The following is a 12,842-nucleotide window of genomic DNA, read 5'->3' on the forward strand; positions in this document are numbered from 1 at the left end:
ATGCACAAGCATCCAGGCTCAACAGATGGAGAGTTCAGTGGGGGCTGTAAGAGGAGGTTACAGGGCTGCTGGAGGTTACATAGAATTACATAGAATTTACATCACAGGAACAGGCCATTCAGCCCAACAGGTCCATGCCGGTGTTTATGCTCCACACGAGCCTCCTCCCTCCCTACTTCATCTAACCCTATCAGCATATCCTTCTATTACTTTCTCCCTCGTGTTTATCTAGCTTCCCCTTAAATGCATCTATGCTAGTCGCCTCAACTACTCCTTGTGATAGTGAGTTCCACATTCTCACCACTCTCTGGGTAAAGAAGTTTCTCCTGAATTCCCCAGTGGATTTATTAGTGACTATCTTATATTTATGGCCCCTAGTTCTGGTCTTCCCCACAAGTGGAAACATCTTCTCTACGTCTACCCTGTCAAACCCTTTCATTATCTTAAAGACCTCTATCAGGTCACCCCTCAGTCTTCTCTTTTCTAGTGAAAACAGCCCCAGCCTGCTCAATCTTTCCTGATAGGTATATCCTCTCAGTTCTGGTATCATCCTAGTAAATCTTTTTTGCACCTTCTCCAGTGCCTCTATATCCTTTTTATAATATGGAGACCAGAACTGTGCACAGTACTCCAAGTGAGGTCTAACCAAGGTTCTGTACAAGTTTAACATGACTTCCCTGCTTTTCAATTCTATCCCTCTAGAAATGAACCCCAGTGCTGGTTTGCTTTTTTTAAAAAAAAGTCTTATTAACCTGCGTCGCTACTTTTAGTGATTTGTGTTTCTGCACTTCCATGGGAACATAGGAAGATAGGAACAGGAGTAGGCCATTTAGCCCCTCGAGCCCGTTCCGCCATTCAATGAGATCATGGTGATCTGTGTCCTAACTCCATATACCTGCCTTAGCCCCATATCCCTTAACACCTTTGGTTAACAAAAATCTATCAATCTCAGATTTAAAATTAACAACTGAGCTAGCATCAACTGTTAAAATTGGATAGCCATGTGGTAAAGGATAGAACACTAGAGCCTGGTCTTTAGTTGCTTCCAAGCCTTTATTTACATAGATTCCCCTTTACACACACACCATACCCTAGCTAAGCTCTCCCATAGAGGGTTGTTTTTCAAACTGGAGGCCTGTGACCAGCGGTGTGCCTCAGGGATCGGTGCTGGGTCCGCTGTTATTTGTTATTTATATTAATGATTTGGATGAGAATTTAGGAGGCATGGTTAGTAAGTTTGCAGATGACACCAAGATTGGTGGCATTGTGGACAGTGAAGAAGGTTATCTAGGATTGCAACGGGATCTTGATAAATTGGGCCAGTGGGCCGATGAATGGCGGATGGAGTTTAATTTAGATAAATGTGAGGTGATGCATTTTGGTAGATCAAATCGGGCCAGGACCTACTCCATTAATGGTAGGGCGTTGGGGAGAGTTATAGAACAAAGAGATCTAGGAGTACAGGTTCATAGCTCCTTGAAAGTGGAGTCACAGGTGGATAGGGTGGTGAAGAAGGCATTCAGCATGCTTGGTTTCATTGGTCAGAACATTGAATACAGGAGTTGGGATGTCTTGTTGAAGTTGTACAAGACATTAGTAAGGCCACACTTGGAATACTGTGTACAGTTCTGGTCACCCTATTATAGAAAGGATATTATTAAACTAGAAAGAGTGCAGAAAAGATTTACTAGGATGCTACTGGGACTTGATGGTTTGACTTATAGGGAGAGGTTGGATAGGCTGAGACTTTTTTCCCTGGAGAGTAGGAGGTTTCGGGGTGATCTTATAGAAGTCAATAAAATAATGAGGGGCATAGATAAGGTCGATTGTCAAAATCTTTTCCCAAAGGTAGGGGAGTCTATAACGAGGGGGCATAGATTTAAGGTGAGAGGGGAGAGATACAAAAGGGTCCAGAAGGGCAATTTTTTCACTCAAAGGGTGGTGAGTGTCTGGAACGAGCTGCCAGAGGCAGTAGTAGAGGCGGGTACAATTTTGTCTTTTAAAAAGCATTTGGACAGTTACATGGGTAAGATGGGTATCGAGGGATATGGGCCAAGTGCAGGCAATTGGGACTAGCTTAGTGGTATAAACTGGGCGACATGGACATGTTGGGCCGAAGGGCCTGCTTCCATGTTGTAAACTTCTATGATTCTATAAAAAAATACAAGAGAGTCCCCAATTAATACCCACCACATGAATACAACTAACATTAATTGATATAAATCATACAATTAACATCAACTGCCGTTTGCGGAAGAGAATTCCAAACTTCTACCACCCTTTGTGCGTAGAAGTGTTTCCTAACTTCACTCCTAAAAGTCCTGGTTCTAATTTTTAGGCTATGTCCCCCTCGTCCTAGACTCCTCAACCAACAGAAATAGTTTCTCTCTATCTATCCTGTCAGTTCCCCTTAACATCTTGAAAACTTCCATCAAATCGCCCCTTAATCTTCTAAATTCCAGGGAATACAACCCTAGTTTGTGTAATCTCTCCTTGTAACTTAACCCTTGGAGTCCAGGTATCATTCTAGTAAATCTGCGCTGCACTCCCTCCAAGGCCAATATATCATTCCTAAGGTGTAGTGCCATGCTAGATCCCTCTGCTCCTCTAGCCCATTTAGGCTCTTATTATCCAAGCAGTATGTGGCCCCCTTATTCTTCCCACCAAAACATACTACCTCTCACTTACCTATACTGAAATTTGCCAATTATACACCCATTCTGCAAATTTATTAATTTCTCCCTGCATTTTGTTGCAGTCCTCCTGGGTATTAATTATGCCCCCCATTTGGTGTCATCCGCAAATTTTGAAATTGTACTTCCGATTCCCGAGTCCAAATCGTTGATGTAAATTTTGAACAACAGTGGTCCCAGCACCAATCCCTGTGGAACACCACTTCCCACCTTTTGCCAGCCTGAGTAGCTACCCTTAACCTCAACTCTCAGTTTTCTGTTTTGGAGCCAGCTTGCTATCCATTCTGCTACTTGTCCCCTGACTCCACATGCTCTGACCTTAGTCATGGGTCTACCTTATCGAAGGCCTTTTGAAAATCAGAGGTAGGATGGGATGAAGCTATGAAGGGATTTAAATATTTTAAATTTGAGATGTGGGGGCAGGGGAGCAAGGACAGGAGTGAAGAGTGAGTGGGACATGGAATGGTAGGATTTGAGCAGAGTTTTGAATTAGGATGCAGAATGAGAGGCTGGCCAGGTAAAAGGCATGGATAAGGGTTTCAACATCACATGGGCTGAGGTCGGGGTGGAGGTAGGCAATGTTACAGAGGTGGAAGCAGGTAGTCTTTGTGTTAGAGAGGATGTGGGGTCAGAAGCTCAACTTGGCGTTTAATCGGACACCGCAGTTGTGAACAGTCTGGTTCAACCTGAGACAGTGGTCTGGGAGGGGAATGGAATCAGTGCCAAGGGGACGGAGTTTCTGGCAGAGGCTGAAGACAATGGCTTTGGTCTTCCCAATACTTAGCTGGAAGAAATTGTGGCTCATCCAAGACTGGATGTTGGACAAGAAGTTTGACAACACAGAAGCAGTGAAGGGATTTAGAGAAGTGGTGGTGAGGCTGAGTTGGATGCCATCAGGGTACATGTGGAACATGACCTCAAGTCTGTGGATGATATCACCAGAATGCAGCATGTGGACGTGGAACAGCAGGGGACCAAGGATAAATCCATGGGGGAACTCGAGGTAACCAAGCATGTCCACGAAAAGAAGTCCCAATGTGCTGGACAACAGAGGAGAGGTATTGGAGGAGGTTGACCGGGTCAAACGCTGCAGAAAGGCTGAAGGGGGATAATGAACTATGATGACAGCCAGAGGATATCAGTTGTGACTTTAGCTAGAACCGCATTGCTGCAGTTGCGGCTGCCGCGAGTTGCAGGAAACACGGGCATGGATTTGGGAGGCAACATCTCATTTGAGTGCTGTGGGGAGGAAAGGGAGATTGGAGATGGGGCAATAGTTTGCAAAGACAGCAGAGTCAAGGGTGGGTTTTTGGAAGGTGGGTGATGATGGCGGTTTCAAAAGGAAGGGGGAGATAATCTAAGGAGAGAGAATCATTTACTATTTCGGAAAAATATTTCCCTCCTCCCCAATTTTCCTTTTCAGTCCTGAGAGTGCTGACTCGTGCTGGGGTACAATCCCATTGTCATCAGCATCCCTCAGTATCTGACCCATTACCTTTTGGGTTTTGTACTTGATACCTGTGATTATAAAACCTAGGGTCCTGTATGCTTCTTTAAGAAAAGCAGCTCTATCAACTTGACCTTCTACTTTTAAAGATTTGTGTATCTGAACCCTTAACTCTGTCTGCTCCTCAAATGTTTTACAATTTCCTCTCATTCTTTCTCCCAAATTATCACCTCACATTTCCCTGCATTAAATTTCATGAGATATCTCTGCCTCTTAAAGTCACTTACAATTCTCTATTTTTGTGTTGTTTGCAAATTTTGATATTATGCCCTATGCCTAGGTCCCGATGATTTATATGTTGGGAACAGCAGTAGCTCTAAGACTGACCCATGGGCGACATCACTGTTTACATCCCTCCAGTCCAAACAAATCCACATTAGCCACTGTTCCAGCATTCCAGGATCCAGCCATCAGGGTCTAATGCTCTTTCCACTTTGTTCACTACTACCTGGGCAGAAAAGTGGCAAATGGAATTCAATCCGGAGAAGTGTGAGGTAATGCATTTGGGGAAGGCAATCAAGACAAGGAAATACACAATAAATGACCATAAGAGATAGGAGCAGGAGTAGGCCATTCGGCCCCTCGAGCCTGCTCTGCCATTCAATGAGATCATGGCTGATCTGATTTTTACCTCAACTCCACTTTCCCGCCCTTTCCCCATATCCTTTGACTCCCTTGCTGATCAAAAGTTTGTCTAACTCGGCCTTGAATGTATTCAATGACTCAGCCTCCACAGCTTTTTGGGGTAAAGAATTCCAAAGATTCACGACCCTCTGGGAGAAGAGATTTCTCCTCATTTCCTTCTTAAACGGGCGACCCCTTATTCTGAGACTATGCCCCCTAGTTTTAAATGCCCCCATGAGGGGTTACATCCTCTCAGCATCTACCCTATCGAGTCCCCTCAGAATCCTGTATGTTTCAATAAGATCTCCTCTCATTCTTCTAAACTCCAATGAGTATTGACCCAACCTGTTCAACCTTTCCTCATAAGACAACCCTTCCATACCCGGAATCAACCTAGTGAACCTTCTCTGAACTGCTTCTAATGCAAGTATGTCCTTCCTTAAATAAGGGCACCAGAACTGTACGCAGTACTCCGGTCACACCAGCACCCTGTACAGTTGTAGCATGACTTCCCTGTTTTTATACTCCAACCCCCTAGAAATAAAGGCCAATATTCCATTTGCCTTCCGGATTACCTGCTGCACCTGTATGTTGACTTTTTGTGTTTCATGTACGAGGACACCCAGATCCCTCTGTACCGCAGCATTTTGTACTATTTCTCCATTCAAATAATATTTTGCTTTTTTATTTTCCTCCCAAAGTGGGATGACTTTTACATTTTCCCACATTATATTCCATCTGCCAAATTTTTGCCCATTCGCTTAACCTGTCAATATCCCTTTGCAGACACTTTGTGTCCTCATCGCAACTTGCTTTTCCACTAATCTTTGTATCATCAGCAAATTTGGCCACAAGACACTCTGTTCCTTCATTCAAGTCATTGATCGATATTGTAAATAGTTGAGGCCCCAGCACTGATCCCTGCAGCACCCCACTAGTTACAGATTGCCATTTTGAAAATGTTGTAAATGGGAGGATACTGAGAAGTGAAGAGGAACAGGGATACCTTGGAGTGCATGTCCACAGATCCCTGAAGGTAGCAGGACAGGTAGATAAGGTGGTTAAGAAGGCATACAGGATACTTTCCTTTATTAGCCAAGGCATAGAATATAAGAGCAGGGAGGTTATGCTAGAACTGCATAAGACACTAGTTAGGTCACAGCTAGAGAACTGCGTACAATTCTGGTCACCACAAGAGATGGAAAGATGCGATTGCACTAGAGAGGAGATTTACGAGGATGTTGCCAGGACTGAAGAATTTTAGCTACGAGGAAAGATTGGATAGGCTGGGGTTGTTTTCTTTGGAACAGAGGAGACTGTGGGGAAATTTAATTGAGGTCTAAAAAATTATGAGGGGCCTAGATAGAGTGGATAGGAAGGACCTATTTCCCTTATCAGAGAGGTCGATAACCAGGGGGCACAGATTTAAAGTGATTGGTAGAAGGATTAGAGGGGAGTTGAGGAGAATGTTTTTCACCCAGAGGGTGGCAGGGGTCAGGAACTCACCACCTGAAAGGCTATGGACCAAGAGCTGGAAAGTGGGATTAGGCTGGATAGCTCTTTTTTAGCTGGTACAGACACAATGGGCTGAATGGCCTCCTTCTGTGCCGTAAATTTCTATGATTATAGGTTCTTGACCCTTCCGTCAATGGGAACAGTTTCGCTCTGTCTGTTCTGTCTAGACCCTTCATGATTTTAAATACCTCTATCAAATCTCCTCTCAACCTTCTCTGTTCCAAAGAGAACAACCCCAGCTTCTCCAGTCTACCCAGGTAACTGAAGTTCCTCATCCCTGGAATCATTCTAGTAAATCTTTTCTGCACCCTAAGGCCTTCACATCTTTCCTAAAGTACAATGCCCAGAACTGGACACAATACTCCAGTTGTGGTCGAACCAGTGTGTTATAAAACATTCATCATGACTTCCTTGCTTTTGTATCACTGGGTGAAAAAATTTCTCCTCAACTCCCCTCTAATCCCTAGAGAGAAACTGTTCCCATTGGCAGAAGGGTCAAGAACCAGAGGACATAGATATAAGGTGACTGGCAAAAGAACCAAAGGTGACAGGAGGAAAAACTTTTTTAATGCAGCGAGTGGTTATGATCTGGAATGCACTGCCAGGGCGGGTAGTGGAGGCAGATTCGATTGCGGCCCTCAAAAGGGAACTGGATAAGTATTTGAAAGGAAAAAATTTGCAGGGCTACGGGGATAGGGCAGGGGAGTGGGACTAGCTGGATTGCTCTTGCATAGAGCTGGCACAGACTCGATGGACCGAATGGCCTCCTTTCGTGCTGTAACCTTTCTATGATTGGCTCTAGGTTTGTTATATGCCTCTTTTTGTGCCATATTTTAAATTTCTCTACTCATCCAAGAACCCCAAATGCCACGGAGTTTGACATCAACTGCATCAACATGAGGAGCACCAAAGGAAAGGCACTTTTTTGCCTGGGAGCATCAGCAAGGAAGCAGGGAGGGAAAAACATTAAGCATCAATCACTTTTTTTTTAAGAAAAGAGTAACCAAAGGGAACGGCCAAAGGTTCACACTGCAGGTTTGAAGGGCCAAGGTTCACACTGCAGGTTTGAAGGGCCAAGGTTCACACTGCAGGGTTGAACGGCCAAAGGTTCACACTGCAGGGTTGAACGGCCAAGGTTCACACTGCAGGGTTGAAGGGCCAAGGTTCACACTGCAGGGTTGAAGGGCCAAGGTTCACACTGCAGGGTTGAAGGGCCAAGGTTCACACTGCAAGGTTGAAGGGCCAAGGTTCACACTGCAGGGTTGAAGGGCCAAGGTTCACACTGCAGGGTTGAAGGGCCAAGGTTCACACTGCAGGGTTGAAGGGCCAAGGTTCACACTGCAGGGTTGAAGGGCCAAGGTTCACACTGCAGGGTTGAAGGGCCAAGGTTCACACTGCAGGGTTGAAGGGCCAAGGTTCACACTGCAGGGTTGAAGGGCCAAGGTTCACACTGCAGGGTTGAAGGGCCAAGGTTCACACTGCAGGGTTGAAGGGCCAAGGTCCACACTGCAGGGTTGAAGGGCCAAGGTTCACACTGCAGGGTTGAAGGGCCAAGGTTCACACTGCAGGGTTGAAGGGCCAAGGTTCACACTGCAGGGTGTTGCCATACTTTAAAAGAGTAAAAGAGAAGACATGGAAAATTAGGAAATTAGTTAGGTGTTGTCAAAAATTGTAGAAGGAAGGAGGGACAGGCATGTAAGGAGCTGATTACAGACTGGCACTGATGGAAGCCGAGAAGATGCTCGCAGACCTCCACTTTTTTAGAGATCTGCTACTGGTGTAAAGGGCCAAACAGCTTCTTTCTGCGCTGTGTAGGATACGGTGGTGTGGTGGTTATGTTACTGGACGAGTAATGCAGAGGCCTGGACCAATATTCAGGGAACAAGAATCCCACCATAGAAACATAGAAAATAGAAGCAGGAGTGGGCCATTCGGCCCTTCGAGCTTGCTCCGCCATTTAATATGATCATGGCTGATCCTCTATCTCAATACCATATTCCCGCTCTCTCCCCATACCTCTTGATGCCTTTTGTGTCCAGAAATCTATCTAGCTCCTTCTTAAATATATTCAGTGACTTGGTCTCCACAGCCTTCTGTGGTAGAGAATTCCACAGGTTCACCACCCTCTGAGTGAAGAAATTTCTCCTCATCTCAGTCCTAAATGTCCTACCCCGTATACTGAGACTGTGACCCCTTGTTCTAGACCCCCCAGCCAGGGGAAACATCCTCCCTACATCCAGTCTGTCCAGCCCTGTCAGAATTTTATACGTTTCAATGAGATCCCCTCTCATTCTTCTAAACTCGAGTGAATACAGTCCGAGTCGACACAAGCGTTAAACATAGAAATGTACGGGTTGTCTTGCTGCACCGAATCACCTGTCCTGACTACATCAAATTTTTTCTTTCCATAATAAATTCAAGTAGCTTGTTGTGTAAAACCAAACCCATAAAGAGATGTTACAACAATGCCAGCTCCTCGTTGGGTATGACTTCTTTTGCAAAGATCCAAGAAAAATAAACTGGCAAAACTAGAATTCCAGGGTGAAAGGAATTTTGTGTAGATTTTTAAAATTTATTTTCAGGATATGGGCATCGCTGGCAAGGTTGGCATTTATTGCCCATCCCCAATTGCCCTTGAGAAGTTGGTGGTGGGCTTTCTTCTTGAACCGCTGGAGTCCATGAGGTGAAGGTACTCCCACATTGCTGTTAGGTAGGGAGTTCCAGGATTTTGACCCAGCGGCAATGAAGGAACAACTATATATTTCCAAGTCAGGATGGTGTGTGACTTGGAAGGGAACATGGAGTTCCCATGTGCCTGCTGCCCTTGTCCTTCCAGGTGGTGGTGATGAACAGTGTTTTTAAAAGGTGGGAGGGGGATCAAGTGTTTCTACCTTGTCCTGTGTGGATATTCCTTTTCAGAGAAAGGACTAAATTAGATGGGACACCTGCCTAAATGGGAATTTGTAACATGTGTGAATGCTGGCCAAAGTCTACAAGATGTCTACTGAATTTGAATGCATTTGACTGAATGTATTTTACATTTGTCCGTGCTTGCCATTGTCTTACCTTCTGGGTATATATTTCAAACAATTTTAGCTATGAGGAAAGATTGGATTGGTTGGGGTTGTTTTCTTTGGAACCGAGGAGGCTAAGGGGAGATTTAATTTAGGTGTATAAAATTATGAATTATAGAGTGGATAGGAAGGACCTATTTCCCTTAGCAGAGAAGTCAATAACCAGGGGGCATAGATTTCAAGTAATTGGTAGAAGGATTAGAGGGGAGTTGAGGAGAATTTTTTTCACCCAGAGTGGGTTGGAGGTCTGGAACTCACTGCCTGAAAGGATGGTAGAGGCAGAAACCCTCATCACATTTAAAAAGTACTTGGATATGCACTTGAAGTGCCGTAACCTACAACGCATGGACCAGTAGCTGGAAAGTGGGATTAGGCTGGATAGCTCTTTTTCGGCCGGCACAGACACGATGGGCCGAATGGCCTCCTTCTGTGCTGTAAATTTCTATGAATCTATGAATCTCTTCTCATACGGCAGTCCTGCCATCCCAGGAATCAGTCTGGTGAACCTTCGCTGCTCTCCCTCTATGGCAAGTATATCCTTTCTTAGGTAAGATCAAAACTGCACACAATATTCCAGGTGTGGTCTCACCAAGGCCCTGTATAACTGCAGTAAGACATCCTTGCTCCTGTACTCAAATCCTCTTGCAATGAAGGCCAACATACCATTTGCCTTCCTAACTGCTTGCTGCACCTGCAAGGTGACTGGTGTACAAGGACACCCAGGTCCCTTTGTACATCAACATTTCTCAATCTATCACCATTTTAAATAATACTCTGCCTTTCTGTTTTCCTTCCGGAGTGGATAACTTCACATTTATCCACGTTCTTCTGCATCTGCCATGTATTTGCCCACTCATTCAACTTGTCCAAATCGCCTTGAAGCCTCTTTGCATCCTCCTCACAACTTACAATCCCACCTAGTTTTGTGTCGTCAGCAAACTTGGAAATATTACATTTGGTTCCCTCATCCAAATCATTGATATATATTGTGAATAGCTGGGGCCCAAGCACTGATCCCTGCAGTACCCCACTAGTCACTGCCTGCCACCCTGAAGAAGACCCATTTATTCCTACTCTCTGTTTCCTCTCTGTTAACCAATTTTCAATCCATGCCAGTATATTACCCCCAATCCCATGTGCTTTAATTTTGCACGCTAAATTCTTATGTGGGACTTTATCAAAGGCCTTCTGAAAATCCAAATAAACCACATCCACTGGTTCTCCCTTATCTATTCTACCAGTTACATCCTCAAAAAACTTCAGTAGGTTTGTCAAACATGATTTCCCTTTCATAAATCCATGTTGACTTTGTCTAATCTCGTTGATATTTTCTAAGTGTCCTGTTATCACATCCTTTATAATGGACTCTAGCATTTTAGGCTAACCAGTCTGTAGTTCCCTCTCTCCCTTTTCTCTCTCCCTCCTTTTTTAAATAGTGGGGTTACATTTGCCGCCCTCCAATCTGCAGGAATTGTTCCATAATCTAAAGAATTTTGGAAGATGACAACCGATGGGATCCACTATTTCTATGGCTACCTCGTTTAGTACTCTGGGATGCAGATTATCAGGCCCTGAGGATTTATCGGCTTTCAGTCCCATTAATTTCTCCAGCACTGTTTTTTTACGAATACTAATTTTCTTTAATTCCTCCTTCTCACTAGATTCTTGGTTCCCTAGAATTTCTGGGAAGTTATTTGTGTCCTCTTCTGTGAAGACAGAATGCTAAACTGCTCCCAATCCTCAGGCTTGCTACTTTTTCTGGCAACTTTATTTGACTCCTCTTTGGATCTAATACTATCCTTAATTTCTTTTGTTAGCCATGGTTGGGCCGCTTTTCCTTTTGTGTTTTTGCGCCAGAAAGAAATGTATAATTGTTGCAATTCATGCATTCGTTCCTTAAATGTTAGTCATTGCCTATCCACCGTCATGCCTTTTAATGAAGCTCCCCAATCTATCACAGCCAACTCACTCCTCCTACCTGCGTAGTTTCCTTTGTTTAGATTTAGGACCCTAGTTTCGGATTGGACTACTTCTCTTAATTAAGAATTCTATCATGTTATGGTCACTCTTCCCTAAAGGACCCTGCACATCAAGATTATTAATTAACCCCTTCTCATTGCACAATACCCAATCTAGGATAGCCTGTTACCTAGTTGGCTCCTCAAAGTACTGGTCTAAAAAACCATCTCGTACGCACTCCAGGAATTTATCCTCCACAGTATTATTGCTAATTTGGTTTGGCCAGTCTATATGTAGATTAAAATCACTCATGATTACTGTAGCACCCTCGTTACATGCATCTCTAATTTCCTGTTTGATGCCGTCCCCTACATTACCACTACTGTTTGGAGGTCTATAGACAACTCCCACCAATGTTTTCTGCCCCTTGGTGTTTCTTAACTTCACCCAGACTGATTCTACATCTTATTTTTGAGCCAATATCCTTTCTCACTATTGATCTGATTTCCTCCTTTACTAACAACGCCACCCCACCTCCTTTTCCTTTTTGCCTGTCCTTCCTAAATATTGAATACCCTTCGATATTCAGCTCCCAGCCTTGATCAACCTGCAGCCATGTCTCCGTAATTGCAATTATATCATATCCTTTACATCTATTTGTGCTGTTAATTCCTCTACCTTATTACGAATGCTTCGTGCATTCAGATACAGTGACTTTAGATTTGTCTTCTTAACATTTTTAGACATCTTAACATTTTTTGTACAATGGCCCTATTTGTCTTATTACCATGTTTTCTTACCCAGACCCTATTTGTTAATCCACACTTTTGTTTGTACGCTCTGACCCTTCCTGACACAATCCGGTTATCCTTACCCCAATCACTTTCCTGCACTGCTTCCTTGTCTTTTCTCTTTAGCATTCTGGATTTCTCTCCACCGGGACCCTCCCCACCTTTATTTAGTTTAAAGCCCTATCTACCTCCCCAGTTATTCGATTCGCTAGCACTCTGGTCCCAGCATGGTTCAGGTGTAGTCCGTCCAAACAGAACAGCTCTTTCTTTCCCCAGTACTGTGCCAGTGCCCCACGAATTGAAACCCACTTCTCCCACACCAATCTTTGAGCCACGCATTCATCTCCCTGATCCTATTGACCCTATGCCAATTTGCTTGTGGCTCAGGTAATAATCCAGAGATTATTGCCTTTATGGTTCTGCTTTTTAATTTAGTCCCTAGCTGCTCAAACTCTCTCAGCAGAACCTTTTTCTTAGTCCTACCTATGTCGTTGGTACCTACGTGGACCGCGACAACTGGATCCTCCCCCTCCCACTCCAAGTTCTTCTCCAGCCTGGAGGAGATATCCTTAACCCTTGCACCGGGTAGGCAACACAGCCTTCGGGACTCATGCTCCTGGCTGCAGAGAACAGTGTCTATCCCCCTAACTATACTGTCGCCTACTACAACTGCCTTCCT

General features: G+C 44.3%; 1 protein-coding gene across 3 annotated transcripts in view; it reads right to left on the bottom strand.

Moving 5' to 3' along the window:
• fam149b1 (family with sequence similarity 149 member B1) overlaps positions 1–12,842 on the bottom strand; it is a 155,975-nt gene that overhangs the window by 81,550 nt on the left and 61,583 nt on the right. The gene's annotated exons all lie outside the window — the stretch shown is intronic.

This window comes from Heptranchias perlo, chromosome 36 (genome assembly GCF_035084215.1).
Source record: "Heptranchias perlo isolate sHepPer1 chromosome 36, sHepPer1.hap1, whole genome shotgun sequence".
NCBI lineage: Eukaryota > Metazoa > Chordata > Chondrichthyes > Hexanchiformes > Hexanchidae > Heptranchias > Heptranchias perlo.